General features: G+C 39.1%; 2 pseudogenes; both read right to left on the reverse strand.

Annotated features, from left to right (window-relative positions):
* Positions 1–27,693, reverse strand: part of LOC149190947 (ATPase GET3A-like) — a 36,716-nt pseudogene that overhangs the window by 8,306 nt on the left and 717 nt on the right.
* Positions 15,249–27,293, reverse strand: LOC149190948 (DNA polymerase epsilon subunit B pseudogene; annotated as a pseudogene).

Consider the following 27,693-nt stretch of genomic DNA (forward strand, 5'->3'; position numbering starts at 1 on the left):
CATAGAACACCTGCAATCTGCATGCAATTTCACATGATAAACTTGTTGTCTTTGTCTTTCTTGTTTTTTTCTTCTTTTTTTTTTTTTTTTTTTTTGAAAGATAACAGGGGCGCCTCAATGAGGTTTTCACCCTTGCCATCTTCCCTGAGCGCCTCAGAAAGGTTTTCACTCAAGGATCTTTTCCAAAATTTTCTCTTTTTTTTTGAAAGACAATAGGGGTGCCTCAATGAGGTTTTCACCCCTACCACCTGCCTTGGGCGCCTCAGAAAGGTTTTCACCCAAGGATCTTTATTATTTATATATATATATATATTTTATTTTTTTTAGATTCTTCAGGGTATGCCCAAAGCAGAGGCAGAACCCTTCTCTATGACCAACACTGCCTTCTCCATAGTTTTGATGAACTCTTGTCTTGAGAGAGGCTTCCTGTAGATCTTCAATCGATGCCCATTGACAAGCATGGGGATGGCTTCCTCATCAATGGTCCGAATAAGAACAGATCCATTATCATGACATTTTTCCACTGCATATGGCCCTAGCCATCTGGTTCTCAGCTTCCCCTTGAAATCTTTGTATCTGGAGTCATACAACAAAGCCCAATCTCCCGGCTGAAATTGCTTGTCATGGAGATGTTGGTCATGCCACACCTTTCTCTAAAGTTGAACCACTTCTGAGTGAAGGAGGGCCTGCATTCGGTGCTCATCCAGTCCATTCAGCTGCAATAACCTTTCTTGTTGTGCATGGCTGAGATCTAGGTCCAGCTAAGCTGCCATCCTCAAAGTGTTGTATTCAAATTCAATGGACAACAAAGCTTTCTTCCCATAGACCAGCTCATAGGGTGTGAAGCCGGTGGTGGTCTTCCAAGTGGTGTTGTAAGCCCATGTGGCTTCAACCAGGCGATCTGCCCAGTCCTTTCTGCTGCTGCTCACCACCTTAGTCAAGATCCCTTCTAATGCTCTATTGGTGACTTCCACCTGCCCATTTGCTTGAGGGTGATAGGGGGTGGAAGTCCTATGCTTGATCTTGTGATGAGCTAGTAGATCTTCAACCAGGTTGGAGGTGAACTGGCTCCCTTGATCGGTGACCAGCTCTCTTGGATAGCCAAACTTATAGAAGATGTTTTCTCTTAAGAACTCGACCACCTTTTCTTCTGTTGCTGCTTTGATTGCTTTGGTCTCTGCCCACTTTGTCAGGTAGTCAGTGCACACAATGATGTAAGACCTTTGCCTCGAAGGAGGGTTGATTGGGCCCACAAAGTCCATACCCCACTTCTCAAATGGCTCAAGAGTCACCTGAGGTTGGAGAGGCATCTCATCCCTTTGGGTCGATTTCCCCATTCTTTGGCATTGGTAACACTGGCTGACATATCTTCTGACATCTTGATGAAGTGTGGGCCAATAGTAGCCTGCCTGTAGGATTTTGAAGGCAATCCTCTTTGCTGCAAAGTGTCCTCCACAAGGCCCATCATGACAGGTGAGGAGGATATCAAAAACTTCCTCCTCCCTTACACAACGCCTTAAGATCTGATCGGGGCCAAGCTTGAACAGATTGCCCCCGATCCAAGTAAATGAGACACTTTTTCTGATGATTCTGTTCTTCTCTCTTGAAGATAGGTGCGGAGGGAACTGTGCTGAAACAAGGTATTTTGCTATATCAACAAACCATGGAGAGAGTACTAAAATAGCAAACAAATGTTCATCGGGCATCTGGTCATCCACTGTTCCATCCTCATCTGCAGACAAATCCAATCTAGATAAAAAGTCAGCAACAACATTTTCTCTACCTGGTTTGTCAACAATGGTCAAATCAAACTGCTGCAATAAAAGTAACCATCTAATAATACGAGCATTCACATCTGGTTTATTCATTAAATATCTAATTGCAGCATGGTCAGTATGTACAAATGTTTGATAGCCAGCGATATAATGACGAAACTTGTTTAGTGCATGGACCACAGCCAAGAATTCTTTCTCGGTTACAGTGTAATTCAGCTCAGCTTTGGACAAGTTTTTGCTAACAAAGTAAATGGCATATGGAAGTTTTTGCTCAACTTGTCCTAAAGCTGCACCTATGGCTTTGTTCGAGGCATCAGTGTGGATGTGGAAAGGTAGGGCCCAGTTTGGACCTCTCAGGATTGGGGCTGACACCAACTTGTCCTTTAATTCATTCAAAGCCCTCTGACAATCATCAGTCCAGTTAAACTCCACATCTTTTGCCAACAGGCCAAACAATGGCGAGGCTAGCTTGCTGAAGTCTTTAATGAATCTCCGGTAATATCCTGCTAATCCCAAGAAACTCCGAACATCCCTTACCTTTTGAGGAGGTGGAACCTTCTTGATGAGAGCAATTTTGTTAGGATCCACCTGTAACCCTTGGCAAGAGATGGTATGGCCTAGCACGGTCCCTTCGGTCATTAGGAATTCACATTTTTCAGGACTAAGGGACAAGTTCATCTCAATGCATTTGGTTAGGACTTTTCCCAGATTGGACAATGCTTCCTGGAAGTTGGCCCCATAAGGAGTGAAGTCATCCATATAGATTTCCACTGCATCATGGACCAGCTCCGAGAAGATGCTCAAGACAGCTCTCTAGAAGGTAGCAGGAGCATTGCATAGCCCAAAGGGAAGGACACGGTAGGCAAAGGTACCCCAAGGACAAGTGAAGGTGGTCTTATCTTGGTCTTCCAGGCTGATTTGGATCTGATTGTCCCCGCTAAACCCATCCAGGAAAGAGAAGAACTTCTTTCCTGCCAGTCCATCCAACACTTGATCTATGAAAGGTAGAAGGAAATGGTCTTTCTTGGTGGCTTTGTTCAGCTCTCGGTAGTCCACACAGATTCTCCACTTCCCATTTTTCTTGGGAACCAAGACCAGAGGGGACACCCACTCACTATCTGAGATGGGGTAAATGAATCCGGCATCCAACAGCTTTTGCAATTCGTCCTTGACAATGTCCTTAAGGGCTGGATTCATTCTCCTCTGAGGTTGCCTAACCGGCTTACAATCCTCTTTGATGTATATGTGATGGGTACAGACCGAAGGATGAACTCCTTTCATCTCCTTATAGCTCCAAGCAAAAGCATCTAGGTGGCTGGCCAACAGGCTACACAGCTCCTTTTCCTGAGAAGGAGATAGGGAGGAGCTGATCTTTAACGTTCTCTCAGGGCCGAACTCCACATTTTTGACTCTGGGAGTGACAGGGTTTGTTGTACAAAGATCCACTAAGGTGCTGGCTTGGGCATCCTCCACCAATTTTTCTAAGGATAGTGCACTGGAAGGTGGATTCTGGATCAAGGTCTCAATCAAGTCATCCTCGGTTGGGGGGTCTCTTCTAGTGGTATCTAGGGTGCACAAAGGTGCTGAGTACACCTCGTCTTCCTCTCCTTCCTCCAACCAGAGTGGTAAGTCATGCTCTAAGGAGGGTTGGGCAGGAGGGTATAGGACTAGTTGCTTGGACATAGGACCATTTTTGATGGTCATATTTCCTGCACGACAACTTATGTAATCATCTGCAGTGGCTAACCAAGGCCTTCCCAAAATGAGAGGATATCCAGTAAGCTTTGCCTTTGGTTGCAGAACCAGGAAATCTGCAGGGTATTCCCAAGAGTCAATAGAGACCAAGACATCCTCCACAATCCCTTCGGGAGTCACGGTGGAGCGATCTGCTAGTTGCAGTACTGTCGAGGTCTTCCTCAAGGAACCCTGAAGATTGAGTTTGAGCATGGTATCCCTGGTAATCACATTAATGGCAGCCCCCAGATCAATCAAGGTGTGAGGTATGATGGTGCCATTGATGTGGACATCTACTATAGGACTTCCAGGATCTAGGTACTTTGGGCAGATGACTTGTCCTAACATAAGGTCAGACAGTTGTACTATGACATTGATGGTTGAAGCATCTTTCGTCCGCCTGCCTGGGTGTTTGAAACACTTTTCCTTAACCAGTTTGTTGTATATTGGCACATCCTTGATGGCTTGGAGAAGTGGTATTTTCACACACAACTGCTTGAGCTCACCCAGAAGCTCATCCTCCTCTGGGTTGGGTTGTGTGGTGGCTGTTAGTCTCTCAGGAAAGGGTGGAATAGCCTTTGGTTCACTTCCCTGTTTATCTTCCTCATCCTCTGGGGGAGGAGGTTGGTGATCTGGTAGAGTCTTTCCAGATCGAAGATTGATCTCCTGGATCTCCACAGCATAGGTAGGGCATGAGGTTTCCCCAGTGTATACCTGCTGGGCCTGTCTATTGTTGGGGTTCGGGTTCGGTTGAGCAGGCATTTGAGGTTGCCTTGGAGGAGCAGGAGGTACTGGCTGAGGTTGAACTGGTGGTGGAGGCAAAATGGCACGAGGAGTGTTGTACTGGGGCCTCCACCCCGACTGAGGTGCATTCCACTGAGGCTGTGGCTGGGCATGTGAATGATATGAATGAGAAGTAGGTTGAGTAGGGTACTGAGGTGGATAAGACCATGGAGGAGGCATGGACCAGGAAGGATGAGCAGGGGGACCCCAGGAAGGCATAGGAGTCGATTGGTTGGGGCTGTAATAAGCTTGAGGTGCCCCTTGCATCCCTTGCTGGTAAGGTCTAGGTTTTTGTGGCCTCCTTTGGTTGAGGTAGTAGAGAGGTTCAGTGGAAGTTTCTGTCCCTTGGTACATGGCTTTGAATCTAGGTAAGGTTGGACATTGGTTTGTGGGATGGTCCTCCTCACAAACGAAACACACTTCAACCGAATGCAATGGACATTCGTTCTTAGGGTGTCTCCTTGTGCACCTAGGGCAGAAGACAGCCAAGGCTCTCTCAGCTTCTTCTTTCTTCTGCTGGATCCTGAATGTGTCCAGTTGCATGGCAATGGTCTGTCTCACCTCACTCTTAAGATCTTCTAATTGATTTGCAAGCTCATGTTTGGAGAAAGGGACACCAGTTGAGAGGAGGTTTCCTCTACCTCGTTTCCATGCTGCCCTGGAGTGGTTTCTAAACACAGTCTTGATGTCCTCATAAGGCAGTTGGTAAATGTCCCCCCCAGCTAACATGTGAAGGGTATCTAAGAGGTCTTCAGGGACTCCTCGGAGCAGAACCAACTTGAGGGATTCAGGGTCAAGTGTGCACCTGGCCCGCTTATAGCTAAGTTGGAACCTTTCCTCATAATCCTCTAAGGACTCATCATTTCCCATGGTCATCCGAAAGATTTCTCCCTTGGTTTCCTTGGACCTACAGTAGTCCCGGTACTTGGTATTGAAAGCTTGCTGCATCTGAGCCCAAGTGGTGATACTATTCCTAGGTAAGCCCATGAACCAGCGTAATGCTGCATCCTTAAGAGTTGAAGGGAAGAGTTTCAGCTTTTGCTCATCTTCAGTATAGTCATAGGTTCTACAAAGGACAGGAAACTCAAACAGGAAGGTATCAGGATCTTCAGTAGTCAGTCCATGGAAGTGAGGTAAAGCAGAGGGGCTAATGTTCTTCATTTTCATCTCTCCATTGGTCTCTCGGATGGGGAAGGCACCTTCTATTCTCTCATCTTCTCCTCTATTGTCAGCCATAGCTTCAGATGGATTGGTCTCTAACTCTTCTTCTTCTATAGGATCTTTGTATATCTCAGGATGTTCACCTATAGGTTCTTCTGGGTCACTGTCACCAAAGAAGAGAGAAGGGTGACTCAGTGATGTGGTGGGGGTGTTGGGTAGGAATTTGCCTGTTTTATCTCGGTTCCTACGAGGCATGAAATGGAAAAGACTTTTCTTTTTTTTGATTGCTTTTGATTTTTTCTTTGGTACCTACAAAACTGAAACAGATTGATCTACAACTAACTATCTTACTGAAATAAAGATGCAGAATTGAATTGAAAGCAGGAAAGAACTAATCTACTTGCTCAAATGAAATTGCCGGAATGGAAATGCTAATCTACGCTTGCAGAATTGAAATTGCGGAATTGAAATGCTAGTCTATGAAAGCAGGAAATGCTAACCTATGAAAGCAGGAAATGCTAATCTATGAAAGCAGGAAATGCTAATCTATGAAAGTAGGAAATGTCTATGCTACTTTTGCAGAATGGAAATGAAATAAACTACTGAGCAGAAGGCAAGAGTAAGAAAATAGAAGAAAAGCAACAATTACTAATACTCTGACGCTTCCCCGGCAACGGCGCCAAAAAGATGGTGGGCCCCAGTATTGTAGCAATAATGCTACAACTCCTGGGGCTTCCTATCTCTAATTTTCTCAACCCGGTAGTTCGTACAAACTTGGAAGCGACGATGCTGTATGCACAAGTACTAGCTCTTGTCGCAGCTGTCACTTGGTCAGCTGGCACAAGTCCGCTAGGGCTCAAGCCAACTTCTATATGTTCTCAGAAGAAGCTTTCTCAATGATGGACGAAGGCTATCTCAAAGGAAATTAATCTACTTTGCAAAAATGAACTGAAAGCCAACCAAAACATGGAAACCCTAGTAAACCCTAATCTGACTAGTTTAACCTCTATGATGCAATAGTGAGAGTGCAAACTTCTAGAAATGATGCCATGACTGCTAGTGATATGAAATGCATGAACTTAAACTACTTCCATTGAAAAGAACATTGTTTTTTGTATTTTTGCTTAAGTGGTTGGAGTGATTATGATTTTGTTTCTTATTAGGGTTTGGCTGTGCAGAGGTGGTGCGAAGGGAAAGAAAGCTTGGGAAAGGTCAGGAGGGCTAGGAGAGGTCCCAGGGGATCCCTAACATCATTCCACAGGAGTCCACAGCGTTCAGATGCTCGACAACCGAGTTTGCAGGCTTCTACAGGATGTCTGCAGGGGATCCTACAGGAAACTCAGGAATTCTACAGGAAGTCTGCTAACTTCTACAGGATGTTCTACCGTGGGAGTTTTGGGTGATGGTGAAGTGATGGAGCGGTATGGGTGGATGGGTGAGATGGAGATGGAGCTTGTGATGGCTCAGGGGCAGAGAAATTAGATGGAGAAAGAGTGCATGAAGTTGGTTGGTGGATAGCAGAATGGAAGCAACGAAAGGTCAAGAAAATGGAGCTACGTGGACAATGAAAGAGTTGGAAGGTAAACGAGCTGAACAGAGGTCGAGTAGGTGGCTTTAGGTGTGGTTAAGAAGAAGAAGAAGGAAATGGGATGATGCTGAGCAGTGTAAATAAAACAAATTGCTTATGTCTTGCACCAAAAACGAGAATTCATTAACCTGTGCTATTAAACAAATGAACAACAATGTAAATCGTGAAGAGAAGTCGTGCATGGAGTTGGAATGAAGAAGTATGGCTCAAGATCAGAGTGCATGGATGGATCTATAATTAAAATGACTGTGTCGCAGCTTGCATGAAAGTAAAAAGACTGCGTTTTTTGGTGGTTGGTACAGACTGCACCCCAATCTCTAAACAGAGATGGCAGTGAAGGCACTATCAACCTTTTCTTGGTGCTCCAATGAATTACAATCCTCCTATTCTAATCTAAGCAACTGAAAGCAATTTAATCATAAGCTAATCCTACTCAATCTCATTAAAGAAATCAAATCAGCAGACTGTGTTCTCGAAATGCATGTCAAAACAAAGAAACAAAGTGCTGAAAAGAAAGGCAAATAACACTACAAAGAAGAGGAGGTCTATTGCTCTCAGGTTGGGCCCTAACCTGAGAGCTATAGCTCCTTTAAAAACTCAGAATTAGATCCAAATCTGCTTGCCTTTATTCATAATCAAGAATCTAATGTCATGCCAACTGGCTTACAAAAACAAACACCGAGCTGTAACTTGTGCTCAGAAATTACAATAGTAATTCAAAATTTCAAAAAGCTCCTATCAAAGGCTACGGCCTTCATATTTATACACAATGAAGATCAAGCTGGCTTCCTCCATTCGTGGAGCTTGGCTGTCCAACTGAAAGTTAAACTGCTGATCCTGTAGAATCCGTTGGCTGCCTTTAAGCTCGGTGGGGAGAGCTGTTGGAGCTCGGAGTTAAGGTGAAAATCACGAGGAAGGTCATCAAGACTGTGGACAACCTCCCTATGAACCCGCAATGCCACCTTGGCTGTCTCCTTGTCTCCATTTACGTGGTCTTTGCTCCCTTTAATGCCAAAAAACCTGAAATCATCATGTATTAGCCACATAGATATAATGCCTGCCCTTCTTCCTACAAATAACACGAATATACGAAAAAATGAATGCATAAGTGATAAAAGATGAATGGTTGAGCAAGGCAAGTAAGCCAAATGAGCCCAAATTGTACCAAAAATTGGGGCTCATCACAAAGACAATGACATGGATGGTTTTCTCCCACATTGGGTTTCCACCTAAAATCCTCGTGTTCATATGTTTCTTGTGTGTTGATTTATATTCTCTTTACTACTTATGATGTTTGATTAATAAATTATTAATAAAATAATGATGCACTAGTTAAAGATAAACAATTGATGGAAGATATGAAAAGTTAGTTATCTACTCCCTGGGCTTTCTTTGATGGGGCTACAAATCAACAGGGCTGTGGAGGTGGTTTCATTTTATATATAAATGAACAACACTTCTATAAAGTCAAGATGGGATTAGGAGCTGGAACCAATAATTTTGCGGAACTCATTACCCTCCGTCACTTATTGCATTTCTCCTTGGGACATCACTGCTACAACCTAAATATTTTTGGGGACTCAAAGATTATTATTAACTGGTTCAATGGCATATCTGTTTGTCTCTCACACACACTCAGCAACATATTAAACAAAGTAACTATTTTCAAGGCAGAATTTAACAATATCTCTTGCAATCATATTTACAGGGAGCATAACTGCAGTGCTGACCAACTATCCAAGGAGGCTACGTCATTACCCAGAGGAGAATGGGTGATACAAGAGCAGAGGGGGATTAACGAATTCCGTTACTATCATCGGCCTTATATAGACCAGCACTATCAGGGGGATCTCGGTCCTTGAACAACATATGTATTTCGTTAAGTACTATAAAACTCAAATTTTTGAAATCTTTTGAATATACATTGACATATATATATTTGAGATATTATACTGAAAGGGCCCTGCGTGGCCTATGTACAGGCTTATACAGACTTATAATAGTTTTTATACAGTTGTGTTTTTTTGGGCAGATTGCCCTGCGTGGTGTATTTGGACAGCTCCGAGTCCCACATGATAGTCCATGGTTGACTCAGTTTTTCAGCATATGCAACAACATCTACAATATGTAATTTTTCCATAATTAATGAAAAATTGCAGATTTTTCCAGGGAAAAAAAAAAAGAAAAAAAGAAAAAAAAGAAAAAAAAAGAAAAAGAAAAAAAGATAGTTAGTTATCTGGATATACGCAATTTGCATTCACCAGAATCACATACACACATGGGTTTCATAATTAAAAATACTGAATCACCCCCCCATTATTTTTTCTAACAATTGGAATCAGAGTAGGTCGCTCCAACAGAAGCTTATCCGCTTGAGTGTGGATTAGGGATAATGAGAACGAAGCAAAAAAAAAAGGCAACTCAAAGAAATGAGTTAGTTCAAGAAAATTGTGGCAGTGAAAATGATATATCAGATGTAGTGTCACTTATAAACAACAAATATTCAACTTTTGGAGCACCCTGCTGTCTATTAATCAAGAATGAAGAAGACATCAATTTTTTTTATTAGGTACTAGTTTTTGTTCTACTTGTGATCCATTTCCCTGTTCATGTAGTAATGATGAAAGTGAAGATGACAATGAATCAACTGAAATTGATCTCATGGGTAAAAGTGAAAGTAATCATTCTAAAGATAAAAAATATTAAAAAGTAATGGCCCTAGAAGTAGAGGTTAAAAGGTTCACAGATGAAAATAAAGATCATCAAAAGTTATTGCAACAGTTTAATGTAAAGGAGTGTACCTACAAAGAAGATATTGTCACATTAAAAATGAAGTTGAAAAAAGAAAAGAAAGTTGGAGAAGGAATGAGAAAGCAATATAAGGAAGGGGAAGATCGGTTCCAAAGTTTGGAGGATGAAGTAGTTTCATTAAGAAATAAACCCATAAATCTGCAAGAGGCAACAAGAAATGAGGAATTTGCAACAATCAAAGAGCTTAAATAAAGAACCAATTATTGTGAAGGACTAGAAGCAGAGATTATCTCTCCCAAATATGATCTTGAAAAGTAAAACAAATGATATGAGGAGATTCTTCAAGTATTTGAAGAACAAGAAAACGAGCTTAAGAAGGAGATAATTGAGTTGAGAACTCAATTGGAAAAGACTAGAGGTGAAAAACAGGTTGAGATAAGTATTCTATTAGGCAAGTTAGCAGAAAAAACAATGTAAACTTTGAAACAAGAACTTATATGATTACCCATTTTGTTGAGGTAGCAAAAAAATCATCTGATTTTGAAAAAAGCTATTTCAGAATACATTCTTTTTTTTTTTTTTTTTTTTTTGGAGCATAATTTTGACACTAAAATTTTTCTTATGTATCAAATACAAATATTGTTTTTAAATGTTAGTGATTTTCATGCTGATTTTTAAATGTGTTGATGCAACATCAACCCCTTTGTTTAGAGGGTTTATTTTTGACACTTTAAATTTTCTAATGTATTAAGTGTGGATATTTTTTATTTAAATGTTACATTTTTTGACACTTTTTTTTTTAATTTTTTTATTTTTTATGTCCAATTGTTTTTTAAATGTTGATTACTTAACAAATTTTCTAGTTGTTTTATTTCTCTTTTTTTAAATGTTGATTACTTAAAAAAAACAAATATAAAAATATATATAAGAAAGACATAAAAAAACATAAAAAATGTTTTTTTTTTTAAATCTTTTAAATGATAAAAAAATTGAAAAAAAATGCAATTAAAAAAAAACTATAAAAAAACTAAATAAGAATACAAATTTAAAAAAAAACTATTAAAAACAAACAAAAAAACATAAAAAAAAAGATTAAAACTATTTTAAATAATTTAAAAACAAAACAAAAAACACTGAAAAAATTAAAAAAACATAAAAAATATTATATTAAACTTAAAAAAAACTAAAAAAAATCAAATTAAAAAAAAGACATAATTATTTAAAAATGAAAACATTGAAATTAAAAAAAAAAAAATTAATGGCAGCTCTTGCCCAACGGCCCAGGTGCGTGGCCCTGGGTGGTTGGAGCTACGTGTAGCTCCGCCTGCGATGGGTGGGAGCTGCCATTATTATTATTATTATTATTTTTTTCATTTTGATTCAATGTTTTCATTTTTAAATAATTATTTATTTTTAAATAGTTTTAATTTTGTTGGCTTTTTGTGAACTTTTTTTTTTTTTTTTTTAAACAAGTCTGGTTTTTTTAGTTTATTTTTAATAGCTTTTTAAATTTTTTGCGTTTTTATTTAATTATTTTTATCGTTTTTTAAATGTTTTTATTTCAAAGCTGTGTAGGTTACCATATATATATATATATATATGTTTTTGTTATTTATTTCTTTATATTTTTTTAAAATTTTAATTCTTATTTTTTATAAGTTAATGTTGTTTTTGGTTTTGTTTTGTTTTTTTTTTGTTTTTTTGTCTTTTTTAAGGTTAATTTTGTTTTTGTTTTTATTTTTATGTTTGATTTTTTTTTTGTCTTTTTTTAGTTTTATGCTTTTTTTTTTTAATATATATATATATATATATTTTTTGTTATTATTATTTTGTTTTTGTTTTTGTTTTTTCATTGTTTTAATTTTTATATTTACGTTTTGATTATTCTTTTGAAATTTTAATATTTTTCGGAATCATGATAAAATCTTTTACGCCATTATTTCAAAATGTTGAAAATTTATCCTGAAAAAAAAGCAGACATTATTTCAACATCAACACATCAACACTTTTTGTTTTCAGGGTGTTTTTTGTACAATTTTTGCACAAAAAATTGGTTTTCACTGCCATTTTTAAAACATGTTGAAAATTTACCCTAGAAAAAAAAAGTGTTATTCCAGCATCAACACTTTTCATTTTCGAGTTGATTTTTCATGTTTTTGGGGGATTTTTTGGCTAGAGTTCCCGTTTTGAGTTTATAGTTCCCGTTTCAAAGTTTACATTGTTAAAAGGATAAGGAATTGATATTTCAAGATAGCACTAAGATTTTGGATAACATTCTGTTGATGGACCAAAATGTACCGCCAACGACTAAGGGGTCTCCCCGGTGTGAAGTCCCAATTAAACCTCACACCATTTGGGATAGGAGCCCCATTCGGTATGTGGGCTCGGCTGCCGCCATGAATGTTTTCTACTCTTGGTTATCAAATGAAAAGGTGCCATAGTGGGACGGGAATGAAGTGCACGGGCAGTGAAACAAAATCAGCCCAAGATTGACAAATTGCAGAACGAGGTTTAAAAAAGTCACAACAATGATAAGAAGAAATAAACGATGAGAGTTATTAGTGAGCTAAAACCCCATCGGACATAATAAACAGGAACATGCTAGAGGTCAATTGCGAAGTAGTTCACAATAGGTCACCGACATGGCAAGGAACAAGTAAACACAGATTCGAAAGCGAAACATACATGCAACCACTATGTATCAGAACATAACATCTTACGTATATGAAAGCACACATACAAATATGGTGAGGTACCAGACAACTAATACAACGACCATGAGTGAGCATGGGAATTAGTTCCAAAGATAAAAGAAAACATCTTATTAATATGCTGCAACTTCAAATACATATCATGCAATTGGTCAATACCCAATAGTGGAACATGGGCTATTCATACCATTGCCCGATGTCAAAACCCTATCCCTACTGCAAACCCACTCTCCTAGCTACCAAGAGCTAAGTTACCTTAGCTCTCAAGCATCAATAAACTATCTATATTGGCCTCAACTCAAGTGCTAAAAGTCCCTAGGTATGAGGCATGAGAATACATTTATAGAGGTTAGGTGACTGTTCACCTACCGTGACTCTTGACGTTCCCCCATGCCCTTTCGGCTACCCTCCTGACTCTTGAGCTTCCCCACTTCTTTCTCAAGCTAGGAATGCTTGTTACGTGCTCACATTAGTCCCAACATAATGGATGATATAATGGTGGGTGAAATTTACATTATGATGAAAGAGAGAGAGGGGAGGGACGTAGAGGGTTATTGGAAACCCTATAATGCTTGTTGCCCATATCTCACAATGATGCAGATGCTTGGTCCTGAAACCGACTTGTTTTCCGCCACTGTGCCTCACTCACATTCATTAATCCTCTAGTGACGCGCCTTCGAGTTTACTAAAAGGTTCTTGGAACTTGGAAGGGCCCATCTGGCTTGCTAAAGGAAACCCTAGTTATGCGAGCTCCACAAGAAACCCTAATCCCTTTGTGTAGACCAACATTTGTTCCATTCCCGCTACCTGCAGGCAAATAACATTAATCAGACATAATTTCAAACAAAGCATGATAATGGAATTACAATCAACTAATTTGAAAGAATGACATTAATAAATGATTAATCTAGACCCCTGTGTGGTCAATTGTTGTGCCCCAACATTGTCAATGCATGTGGCCTTGGGGGGTCCTCTTGGAATTCCTCAGATGTATTCTCATTTACTCTCATTATCGTTTCACTGCACATACTGTCCTGGTATCACTGTCTAATCAAGGTCACTAGTGTACACCAAGGTTAGACATTGTCACATTGGTCAGTTATGCAAATTCTCATTTGACAAGCAAACTTTGTCCAAGCCCTTAACTCACAATGTTGTTCCTTTTGAATAGGTATTGGTTTTCTGCCTAGTATATCTCAGTTCTTGGATTCCATAGGCCTGATGCTATTGAAAACTCTTCAATTGAAACAGAGATGGGCCATCCTTTGAATCTGTTCCTCCAATACTGCATCAAAACTCAACACTGCAATATGCAACAAATGAGTTTCCTTAGTTACTAATGACTAGGCATCAAGATCTGCTTAGAGAACACAACACTGCCTTTTGTCAACATTCCTTCAAATTTTCAACCTGCAAATTATGTCATGGTTGAGTCTAAGGAAGTTCCAAGAGTCTGCTACTGACAATAGGCCACTATCTGCCTAAAACGTCATCCTCCACTACAAAACAATCCTTCTCTTTGATTAATTCTCCAGATTCTAATGCACAAGTCTTTGTTGTTGTAGATGAGGGCTCTTAGTTGGGTTCTGAACCTGATCAGTGCTCTCATAGCCCAACACTTTTAATTCTGAAACATAACTCCAATGCATCGAGCCTTGCTTCTGCTACTTCACAACTTAATTTAACAATGTCTTAAGGGAGGCATAGTAACTTTCAGAACAGGCTCTTCTTGACACCAGATTGGTTCTGTGTCCTCACATCATGAAGAAGATACCTTCGATGAGTGAAGAGCTAAATAAATGCTATCCTTAGGTCGCAATTCTGGTTGAGAAGTCGCACAATCGCCTTTTACTGGAAGTCACGATTCTGATGGCCTATCACGCCTGCGATTCTGCGACTTCTTGTAGGAGACATTTAAAAATCGATCGCATAGTCGCAGCATAAGAGGAGTCACATCAACCTTTATTTGCTTCAGGAGTGATTTTGCGACCTGGTGACTTGGGAGAGGTCGTAGAGTCGCTTTTGAGGGGAGTCACATTTTCTAGCTGCTTTCACTGAGGCCTAAAACACGAGTTCACAACCTATGCAAGAGTGAGACAAACTGGAGGTCACGTAGTCGGATGGTAGGGTTGGCAACATTTTCAGCAATTTGGTCTTTGTGTAGCAAATTAGTGGTATTCGCCTCTCAATTCCCTTATCTAGAAATATACCAAGCATCACTGCTCTTTATACCTTTTCATGCACATTGTATATGCATCGTTCTAGCATAACCATCCTACCAAGAGATCTGGACCCCTGACGGATCATGTTAACTGTGACTTCAACGCATAAACAAAACACATTGTCCTACCATGAGATCCCAATGTCTGCAGAGTTACGTTAACTCTGATTTCAAGGAGTAAACAAGACATACGACGTCGAGTTTTCCACAGTTCGTTGAATCGTAAAACATTTAGTGTGGGCTTGAGCGAAATGCTGTTAAAAAGGTCATCAACGCCTTTCCATTTTAACATCGCTTGTTTTTTTTTTAGGATCCTCTCTCATAGTTTAAATCAACAAAACCATATAGCCACCGTAGTTATTGACTACACGACCCTTCAACTCGTGCTCAAGGCACTGCTCCCGCATGGGAATCTAAATACCTTGGTTGGGCTCAAAAAATCCTCTTCGACCTGCATCTCCAATGGCACCTTAAACATCCTACGCTCTCCGTCCCCTCGGTCATCTATGCCCCCAGCTGGATTTCTATTCAGACTTATCTGCTAATACTATTGTGTGTGGTGTGGGGTACAAACACAAACAATGGTCATAATTCCAGATAATAGGTTGCACCGTGAGAGGAAATGGGCAAAGATTAATTTGACAAGTTATCATGGCGACAAAATTTTCAAAAGGCTCATTTGTTTCCTCTGATGAAGGAGGGATTAGACAGGATCGACGCATTCAGAATAACGTATCCTACCAGAACAGGACAATCTCCTATGTGTAAAATTTAATTTTGCATGGATTGCTGGAGAAGATAGCATTCAAAACATGCTTAGTAACCTCTTCAGAAAAATACTTTGGCAAATAACACCTAGGAAGCACATTTGCTGGACCAACATCATCAGGATCTAGTATAAATAAGAACTGGCTCCCTTCTTTTAAGTGGGGATGTTCAGCAATAATTGATCTGAGCTTACCAAATTGTGTTCGAAGCTCTGGAAAAGCATGGAAAGCGAGATTGCATGGTCGAGAGAAAAAGTTTCCCATGAGAACAAACAAAGAAGGTACAATTTCCACCGACCCATATCCATTCAAAAATTGCGGTTAACTTTTCCATGGTATTTTCTCTGCACTGTCAACCCACACATAAGAGAGAATGACAAACATGTCATTCAATGCCTTCTGTTCTAGATCAGTGAATCTGATAGTTTCCTCTGTTGTCAGATTCCCACCCCCAAAGAAATCAAGACTTGTTGTTACTGAAAGAGATACATCCTGATTCTCTAATGGCGGAAAACCACATGTATGAACCTGTGATGACCATATAATACCCCTTATGCTCCATTTAAATCCCTGCAAAGAAAAAGGGATAAATAATTAAAACTATGAAAATAGTTTCATCTGGAGGTGATAGTAAAATTGCAACTAAATTATACGAGTAAAACAAGAGGTGCTCGAATCTGAAAATCAACAAAACATTTAGGCACCTTACTAGACTTATGAATTGCAAGCAATTTATATGATGCCAAGGCAATGATGTAGTTATAGATTCAAGGGCGCAAAGTAATATGGAAATTTGAGGAATCTTAACATGAGTACTTCGATCACATATGTCTAGAGCTACAAGGATGCAAGGGTAGTATATAATCTTTGCAAGCCCTAATGCTCATGTGGAGGTGTAGGGCCAACCAAGAACCTAGGGGAATATGACATGCAACCATCTCTCCCATGATGCCCGACAATGTTGATGGAAACGCACTCTTAGCGGGAGGCGAGTTAGGTCAAAACAGGAGAGGGATCACCTTTTCCCATTTAGGGTTTTGCCCAAACCTCAATACTGCCAATCGTAAGGAAAGCCAAATTGCATGTACGCCTGCTCAAATATAGGACATCTACTGATCGCGATGCGAATCATGCGAAGATGAGTTTTAAAAACATGAGAGACTCTTAACGCATTAATGAAGCCATTGACCTTCGAAACCCTAATGCAATTTTGAGGCCTACATCTGAGATAAAACATGATGCGTGAATGCTATGCAAGAAACGCGAGTGGGTGCACCAAAGGGGTTGGATAGGCAAGGTCGCTGGGAGAGAAACCGGTTGGGGTCCTATAAAAAAACCTTAGAAGCTCGGGGTGAGTGGTGGGGTACCCAAAATTTTGAATATGCCCAAAAATTTGGGTGGTGTTGTAGCGACTACAACACATTCTTAGTAGTCAAAGGTCTCCCGCTATTAAATTAGTCTTGTCTTTCATGAAACTATTAAAGGAGAATCTAGCTCACATGATTGTGCAAGGAGATTGAAGGATAACAATGCAAAATTTGAAATTCTTGATAAAGAAATAAGAAGTCAACCACACAAACAACCAAGTAAAGTGATTTTTCAAAGGAATTCATTTACTACTAACTCTAGAAGTATCAATCGATTCTCTCCTCTAGACAATGATGTTGAATGCTTTATTTGTCATAACTTTGGACAATCTACAACCAATAGGAAGATCATCAACCCCTAGGTACTGAGGTTTATTTAAGGGATATTGTTTTGCTTGCAACATATTTGATCACAAAGCTATTAATTGTAATAGAAGGAACATGAAACAAAAATATTATGATTCCTCTGCTCCCTTTTCTGGTCATGTAATATGTTATACTTGTAACAAGTTTCGGCTTAAATTGACTAGTTGTATGTCAAGAATTCAGAATGGAAGTAAAATATGGGATAAGTTCCAAAAATTCAAGCACATGATTTGAAATTGCAAACAAATTTGGAGGAAGAAGGAACACCAATCAGAGATGTAGGGAAGATTGTCACTACTACAGTCCATTATTCTTAAAGCATACTTCCAACAGTGTCTACAAAAGTGAATGAAAGGTACATAGCCTCATGGAGAACATGTGATGGTTATCAGGTCCACAAGATCAGTGGTGTATGCTCTCAAGGGTAGCTATGCATGTGTACTTTGATCATTATTTCATTCTTTTATATTACAAATGTTGCATTGATGAAGAGAATGTGAACACGAATAGACATGACATGTTTAGGGGGAGCTATGGCTATAAAAATCAACAATTTATATTATGTATGCGGTTCTTATGAAAGACAGTCACGTGTATATGCAGGTTTTGATCTAGACAATCTCGTATGCTTCTCAGTAATGAAAAAGAAGTGGCACAAATTTAGGGGGAGATTTTCATATGCTTTCATCAATGCATGATTGACTTTCTGGTTCTGACATTGATTTGTTGCAGTCTGATAATGATTCCCATATGCTTCTTAGAATGATTTGAGCTCATGATGAGTTTATGAGTTGTTGCATAATCTTATATTATTGTTGTTGCTGGTGCATTTGGATGATTGATGAGAAATATATAATGTGATTAGACTTGGCAATAAAGAGTTGGCACAGATTCAGGGGGAGCATCTTCCATGTTTCCAATGGTTCGTTGTTAGCATTATACTCTTATTAGGCACTTCTTATCTGACATTGATTGATGATGATGAGTTCATGATTTACTCATTGTTTGTTGGCATCCTCCATTGATGAGAATATGTATATGTTGTTGTCATTATGTCATGGGTTATCAATAATGCATGGATTACATGTAGTGGAGTTATGGATGATGCCTAAATGATGCTCGAGTTGCATTTGGTGAAGCTATTGATGGTGTCTTATTCTTGCTATTATAAAAATTTAATGCTATGATCACTAAAGATGTTGCTTTAAAATGATGTTGTTGATCAAGTCTATTCTACTTAATGGTTTGTGATGTTGGAGGTACTCTTTGTTTGCACATATATATTGATGCATGTATATGCTACCTATGGTGTTGTGGTTCAAAAGATTGATATTGCTGCTTGAGGATTGTGGATCTTCCTATATATGGAGAGAGTGTGTTGACCTTGATGACATGAGGTCAAGAGGATGAGTTGATGATAATTTTTTTTGTACAATCATGTGCTTCTGCTACAATTGATTGGTAATGCTTGGAAACATTGCATACTTGGTCATATGTTAATGATATTGGAGATATTGATGCATACATTGCTTTATCTTACATGCTAATGATGAGGATGTTCATGCTGCTATCATTATGACATATATGTTGCTTCTATCAGATGATTATGTTGCATATTCCTATATGGTGCATGGTGGTTGTTGATGACTATCATGGTCTTGCTACTTCATTGTTGAGATTATTGTTTATGGTTATAAATTTCATATGTTTCTTGATGTAAAGGTCATGAAAATACCCATGTTGTAATCATTGTAAAATTTAGTCATGTATGGAATATTGGGATACATTCATGCTATATATGAAATCCCATTATTTTGGGACATTGATGTAAAATTTGGGTCCAATATGTTGATTGACTGATGTAATCATGGAAGCATAGAGTTAATGGTGATAGGCAAGGTCATATTTGGTTGAGTCATAAAGCCTTCTATTTTTTGTTTTATATATTTAAAAGGTCTAGCATATGCTTAGGGGGAGCATGATCAATATGCTGATTTCATGATTCATATTCAACAGATCAAACTTACAACAATAAAAACTAAAATGGAAGTAATTCATTCAACCTTATTCAACCCTTTGCACTTGATGTCAAAGGGGGAGAGAATACTTGGTGTTTGGAGAGACGAATTGGTGTTTGTAGGCGGTGTCCAAACATCACAGTCGTTTCCATCAAGTCCAAAGGGGGAGATTGTTGGCCTTATGGCTAATGTGTTGTCCTTGATGAAAATCTGCTTGAAAAATATGTCCTTGATATCAACATATTGATAATATGATGACTGTGGAACTCATGCAGATATCAAGAATATTGGTACAGAGGATATGGACAGATAAATGGTAGTTAAAAAAAAGGATAAAAATGTGAAGTTTAAAAATCATACACATTTCTTATGAAGAAGGGTCGCATACATACACAAGCCCTGTGAGTAAATGTTGCGTACATAATCCGAACCATAGAAAGATGGATACTAGGGCTTGTTACCATGGTATTTTCCCATAGTAATTTGGGTGGTAACATTTATTTGATCTCGTCAACAAATACTAACAAAATTACTAAGGGATTTACCTAAGGTATTGGCTAAGGAAAAAGCTATATAAGGAGATGGAGATCAAGGTGTTGTGTGTGCAAGTGAATGGTTTATTGATGTGTGATTTTTTCTAAAACAGGTGTGCACTAGGAAGTAAGGAGATGGCTCAGATCTAATAGATTGAAAAGTGTAGTGAAGATTAATGCATATACTTACTTGATCTACTTTTGGTTGTGTAGTTAATAATGCTAGATCTATGATTATAATGATGGTATGATCTGAATGTGCTTACAGTGATATGTGATTTTGATAGTGAATTATGCAGAATGTGAGTTATGATTACAACGAAGGTTTGGTTCAGTAATTTATGATCTGTATGTAGGTTTTCTTCTAAATAGTCACGTACATACACAAATCTGTTTCTGTTTAGTCGCGTATATATTCTGAGATATGTTTTCAGTACATTGGAAGTTGTATGCGGGTGTTGCACATGATAAGCATGCATATATGTAGGTCTGTTTAATAACAATCACATATATATTTTGAGTTATATATGTTTAGGGTTTGTAGTACTGTTTGATGATAACAATGAATGAGTTATGTTATATTTGCTACTGTATGTCAATGATGTCTTGATAAGCATGACCTGTATTTGATTGGATTGATTAAGTTGTGGCTCGGTATATTGATCAGTGATGATGTTGCATTATGATTGGGTATTCAATGAGTCAGTATCGATATATCTGTGATTAATTGTTGTTGTGACTCAATTTGACAATGTTACAGTATTTAGTGATTTTAGATCTGTACGCAGATGTTATGCAATAGGAGGCACACATATACACGTCTTCTTCATAACAATCATATATATATTTTGAAGTTCATTTGTTCATGGTTTGTAGTGTTTCTTGATGATGACAATTCATGAGTTCTGTTGTATTTGTTGTGTTGGGTTGTGCTATATTCTTTCCATGACTACCTATGGTTTTCTGCATGGATTTCGCACATGGTTTTGGGCATGATGGTTTTCTATCCATGGTATTTTGTAGATCCAGTCAAGGGAACTACGATTATGTTCTAATCCAGGGTTAATGGATTGGGGTTTATGGGTGCTTTGGCATGTATATATATGTATTGTAACATTGAAAGGAACATATTGAAAATTCAATCTGGTAGTCTCGGTTTTGGGATCTAGGAAGAAAATATCTGTGTATATCTATTTTATGTTTTATTCTCTCGCCATTGTTTATTTTCTGTTTTTAGAATTCGTATGCAGGTAATTTCTGTATGGGGTTAAAACCTACATGTTGTTGTCTGTCAATGATGTCTTGATCAAGATGTTTTGTATCTATTGTGGATTAGTTGTGCATTGATTTAATCTGGTTGGAATGGTTGGTTGAGATTCAGTTCAATAATTGGTTTGCTATAGTATTTAGTGGGATGATGTTACAATGATTCAGTTGGTTCAATGATTATATTTCAAATTTAGTATTCAGTTTGGTATTGAGCATAATGTTGGGTGTGTGTCCATTGTGAAAATTTGATGAAAGGTAGCATACAGGTTACTTGATGATTGTTTGACAGGTGGATCCAGTTTGAAATATTATTTAACGTGTTCCATAAGAGGTGCTAAGAGTTGGAGCATTTAATAAGGTAAACAAAGCTTCCTTCCAGTGGTAGTTGGTAAATTTGTTTAGGGGGTAGGTGCTCCCTTCTGGTAGGAATCGGTAAACGAGATTAGGGGATTATAGCTCCCTTTCAGTGGGCACTGGAGAATGAGTGGAGGTTGTAGCCTCCAGCAGGTGGGTCCTTGCATGCTGGTAAGAGTTTGCACTAGTACAAGATGTAATGAATATTTTCTTTATATAATAAGAAAGAAGGCAAAGATGACGACAGTGGTGCTTTTCTCCCACATTGGGTTTCCACCTAAAATCTTGGTGTTCATATGTGTTGACGCATTTCTTATGTGTCAATGATTTATATGCTCTTTAGTGCTTATGGTTTTTGCTTAGTAAAGAATAATGAAATAATGATGCACTGGTTAAGGATAAATAGTTGATGAAACATATGAAAAGTTAGTTATCTAGATATACACAATTTTCATTCACTAGAGTTGCGTACGTACACCAGTTTCATAAAGAACAATATCGTACATAATTCTGAATATGAAATTAAAAGTTTAAGTGAATTAAAAATACTAATTCACACCCTCGCCACCCCCCTCTCAATATTTTTCCTAACAAAAAATTCCTACCAACCATGATTCCTTCAAAAGAACTACATTTTATTTTCCCAGGGAGGAAAAACCCAGGTCCAAAGAAGGATGGATTCTATCTCCTTCACAAATTACTTGGGGCACTCATTGTGCATCCATGAGCAGGGGGCTACACCAATAGGGCGAACAAGAGGTGACTAAATTAGAGATATTCAAGTCATTATCTCTGGAGAAAATATTTAAAAATGAGGAGTAAGACACATGATAGATCAGGAAAGAACCCGTTGTTCCCTTTAGACAACCTTTGGCCGTAGGAGGTCAGTGCCCAGGACATCTAAAAGAACACATGAAGATTTTAAATACATGGCTAGAGAGAGAGACTATGAGAGATGCAATGAATAATCTAGTTTTGAAACCTATCATTCAAAACCAGGATGACCAAGACAATCATGATCATAGAGTTTAAATTACAAAGATGGCTAGAAGAAAGATGAAGAGGGACAGGGTTTTACAACTCAGGAATTTAAGAATCTAAGTTCAAACTCTACAAAAAGAATAGTGAAAAGGAAAATAAATTGTGTACAAATTCCTGGAAGTGGAGCACCCATTAAGGGATTTAAAATGAAAAATAAGTACCATTTATGAGGTAATTTCATACTCCCAATTTAAAGGCCCTGCTGCTACATACACTTGTCCAAGAGAAGAAAAACATAATTTAAATGACAAACACAGGAAAGGAAATAATGTTGCAATTTACCTAAGAGATGGAATCAAAACTTACTCTTATTCTTCAATCTCCAAGATATTTCTTCATTATATTAGTTCTATAGTTTGCAAAATCTGAAGCCTTACTTCTTCGTTGTGCTAGTATTTTATTTTTGTTCCTAGCATAACTATGCTTAATCAATTTCAATATTGATTTTAAACAATTATACAACTGTTTACTTATTGAGAAAATTTAAAATAATAAAATTACAAAAATAGTGATTTAATATTATATCTATATCTCTATATTATATAACATATATAATATTAAAATAAATCCTTTGTAACTTATAAACAAAGCCCCATCCCTTTTACATTACATTAAAATTTATGCCAATTCATGCACATATATCATTTGACCCCAATCTAATACATATGATAGCATTTAAAACTAGATGGAGGTTAAGCAGGCCCCAGGTTATTGTCATGCATACGTTGGAAAAAACCATGTGTAGTGTCATGGAAAACCATAAATGGCTTCCTGATGATCCTCTATCCATTTTTGGAAAAGTAGGGGAGAATCATCGAAATAAATCCCAACCATCCATCTTGTAATGCGTTGTTTGGGGAATTCGCTTCCCGACAGTTCCCCTTAGCATAACCTCTGTGCACTTCAAATTGGCAAGATTTTGTTGGTATGGGAATGAGAATTTATGAGTTGTCGTTCGCTATTTAAAGTGTTGTATGTATATTGTGTTATAAAGGGAAAGAATTACAGAATGCGAACACAAAAAAATGTTGTTAAATCCAGGTCACGAAACTACTTGTTGACTTACTCAATCACATCTTTCATGTTGATTTTAGGTAGCATTGAATGTGCTCTAGCCATGAAAATTGGTGGAGAGGCTAAGGCGCATGAGATCTCCAAGACCCAGAAATCGTTTGGGGAAATTCATGGATGGAGAGATATTAAAATAATTAATATTTTTAATGAGACCCTAAGTCTAAACTTAGGAAAATTAAAATATTAATGTGTATTAATATAATATGGGTGAGAAAGTTATAAATAACAAGGATCAAGCCAGATCTAATCTTAGTTGTTGATTAGGGACTTAATCTCAGCTGTTGAATTGTCAACAAGAAAAGTATAAGAGGAGGCTTGAGGGTCAGTTGGAGATACACCAAGACACCAAGGGAGATCAGTTAGTTCGATTTTTTGGGGCGAGGTTTGTTGAGGAAATCGAACAAGTGATTAGTTTTAGTGAGGGGCAGTTTGGCAGGAGGCCGAAGAATACATATTAGAGAGGTAGTAGAGTGGTGCAAGAGGTAGTGCAGAGCCTAGGAAGGCTGACGCAAATGAAGCAAGGGTTGACGCAAAGGCTAAGGAGGCCAACGCAGAAGACATAAAGGGCCAAATAAGTTGACGCAGAGGCCATAGAGGTTGACGAAGTTGACACAGAGAGCTTCAGAGGTTGCGCTGGGGAAGTCTGCGGGGAAGATTGAGGGTAGATTAGTCGGGAGAGGGTGATGTAGTTCTGAAGAGGGTGACACAGTTCCGGAGGAGTGCGTGGAGCAGCTTTCACTGTCCAGCACAAGGAACATCCACAATCACTGTGGGATTGTTCATCCGGCTGCTGATTTTCTGGAATATCTGTCTCCGAATAGAGGTATTTATGCCAAGGATATTCTTTGAAGGGTGAGCCATTTCTGGCACCCTAGTTGTATTCAGAATCTACTTAATAATAAAACCCTCTATATGCTGCACCGATTTTCCCGCATTAGGTTTTTCCGGGGACGTTTGCCCAAAAACAACGGTGTCCCTTATGTTTTCTCAGTTTATTTCAGTTGTTGATATGTATATTTGTGAGGGCTGAATTTGTGTTTATTTCGATATTTATGCATTTAAATAGCTTGTTAATGTAAAGAACAAGTAGGAGATAGTAAACCAGAAAATGCAGTAGGGGTTTCTGATGTGTTAGATTCTTAAATTTTCACATGGTATCAGAGCGATTGCAGATCAAGGAGGGTTGAAGACACTAGCAGGAGAAATCTGAGGATTTGCAGCAGTGAAGCAGCTGCCCCAAGAGACAATGTTGTTCTAGAGCTGAAGAGGCAAGAGGAGGAGTGACATAGTGCTAAGAAGGTGACGTAGAGGCTCACGCATAGCCTGCGTCAGCATTCTGAGCCAGGAGGAGAGCCATCACAAAGGTAGACGAGGGGCAGATTAGGCCTATGCAGTGCCCGATCATCTTTCTCAGTCAGGAAGGATTGACGCTAAGGCCATGAGGAGCTGATCCAGCTCTCACTGTGATTGCGTAGAGCCGGAAGGGCTTAGATTCTTTAGTTGTCGGGGCTAAGGGAGCTGTGCAGATTGTGATTTGAGGAGCTAGTGGGATGCTGTTTCTGTTTGTGCAGAACAGTGTCTAAGGAGTCAGAACCAAGGTAGAGGGAAGCACTACCTTGACGAATTTCTAGCCAAGAAATCCAAATCTGAGTTGTAGCAACAAAGGGGGATTGGGGAGGAGTGATTCGATAGTTGGCAGATTTCCAGGATGGAAGTCGAGACTTAGAGGGAGTCTAGGAGAGGAGAAGAGATGGCAGTGAACGGATTGAGGGATCAGGAGAGATTGGATGGGGCTTCCAATTTTATCATCTGCAAGGCTAGGATCCTGACAATCCTGGATAAACATCGCATCAAGGACTACTCCTTGAAAACCGTAGCTATCCCAATTGACCCAAATACAAATGAGAAGTATGAGGAGACCATGGCGAAGGTGAAATGCATGATCCTAGATGGGGTCAAGGATCATTTCATACCACATATTGTTGAGAAGAACACAATAAATGTGATGTGGGAGAAGTTGACCACTTATACCAGGGATCTTCCGTGCAACAGAATATGCTATTAGAGAATCAACTGAGGTCATATTAGATGCAAAAAGGAGAGGATATAGATTCGTTCCTTCTCAAATTGCAAGGAATTCATGACCAACTTACTTCCGTGGGGTCTACACCGGATCCAAATTATGGTCAGGACTGCTCTAAATGTAGTCTTTGAGGACTGGGAGACGTTTTTCCAAAGCATTTTGGGCAGAGCGACTCTCCCTAGTTGGGAAAAGATGTGGGCAGCTCTTCAACAAGAAGAGATCAGGAGGTTGACCAAGGCAGGGAGTAGTGGTAAGGGAGTTCGAGTCAAGAAAGAGGAGGAGGAGGATGTGGCCCTAACATCTGCAGGACAACAAGGGAAGAGGAAGAAGAAGGAAATCTCCAAGGTCAAGTGCTTCAGTTGTGGGGAGCTGGGACATTATGCATCTCAGTTCCCTAGGAAGAAAGACAAGGGAGAAGTTTCCGAATCAAAAGAAACTCCAACAAAGGTGGAGAAGGATGTCGAGACTAATGATGATTGTGCCATGAGTGCTCATACACCTCTAGAGAAGAGGTGCGGTGACATCGAGTCTTAGTCAGGAGGACTACATACAAGGGAAGGATCCTTGAGGTACCCAAACTCTTGGATCACATCCGGTTACTAGAGCCCTTAACGACAGTAGCATGGTGAAAGGTGTCAGGTGGAGCAAGGTGTGATGGAGCGACAAGGCAGTGCTAGAGTGCAGAAGTTTGTAGCAACGCAATAGATGTTGCAATAGTGTGAGAGGCACAGAGGTGTTTGCAGAAACACAGTGGCAACATAGGGAGCACAAGATATGATCAACAAAGATAGCTTCAGCATCACGAGTCTTCCAGATTGACCGTGATGTCAGTATTTGGGGGAAGTCAGTTACCTACTTCTCGGTAACTGAGTTGCATGGCAATAGTTAGCAGTGGCAGTGCTATGGGAAGCATGATGTAACATGTTGAGAGGGAGCTGCAGTACAGATGTAGCAGTGGTAGTGGAAGTATCATGGGAAGAAGTATAGGAAGAAGCAGTGCAGAGGATGTGAGGCAACAGGCCAAACATCAACACAGGTACCGATGCGGAGGATCAGTGTGATGTTTCTATGGTGAATCATTATTAGAGCACATTTCTCGCTAAGAGGGAGTGTTGATTTTTGGTAGCATCGGATGTGCTCTACCCATGAAAATTGGTGGAGATGTTAAGGCACATGATATCTCTAAGAATCATAAATAGTTTGGGGAAATTCCACCTAGATGGAGAGATATTAAAATCATTAATATTTTTAATGAGACCCTAATTCCAAACTTAGGAAAATTAAAATATTAATGTGTATTAATATAATATGGGTGAAAAAGTTCTAAATAATGAGGATCAAGCCAAATCTAATCTTATTCGTTGATTAGGGACTTAATTTCGGCTATTGAATCGTCAACAGGAAAAGTATAAGAGGAGGCTTGAGGGTCAGTTGGAGATACACCAAGACACTAAGAGAGATCAGTTAGTTTGATTTTCTGGGGTGAGATTTGCTGAGGAAATCGAACAAGTGATCAATTGTAGTGAGGGGCAGTTTGGCAGGAGGCTGAAGAATGCATCTTAGAGAGGCAACAAAGTGCTGGAAGAGGCAACATATAGCCTAGGAAGGCTGACGCATAGGCAGTAAGGGTTGACGCAGAGGTTGAGGAGGCCAACATAGAAGACGCAGAGGGCGAAAGAAGCTGGCGCAAAGGCCATAGAGGCTGACAAAGTTGACACAACAAGCTTCAGAGGCTATGCTGAGGAAGTATGCGGGGCAGACTGAGACCATATTAGCCGGGAGAGGGTGACGCAGTTCTGAAGAGAGTGACACAGTTCCAGAGGAGTGTGTGGAGTAGCTTTCGTTGTCTAGCACAAGGAAAAACCACAGTTACTGTGGGATTGTTCATCTGACTGCTGATTTTCTGGAATATCTGTCTCCAGATAGAGGTATTGCTGCCAAGGATATTCTCTGAAGGGTGAGCCATTTCTGGCACCCTAGTTGTATTCAGAATCTGCTTAATAATAAAACCCTATATATGCTGCACCGATTTTATTGCATTGGGATTTTCTGGGGACAATTGTCCAAAACTAACATTGTCCCTTGTGTTGTCTCAGT

Source organism: Pinus tabuliformis, chromosome 3_1 (assembly GCF_031772625.1).
Source record: "Pinus tabuliformis cultivar Carrire ecotype Pingquan chromosome 3_1, CPIR1, whole genome shotgun sequence".
In the NCBI taxonomy this organism is placed as follows: Eukaryota; Viridiplantae; Streptophyta; class Pinopsida; order Pinales; family Pinaceae; genus Pinus; species Pinus tabuliformis.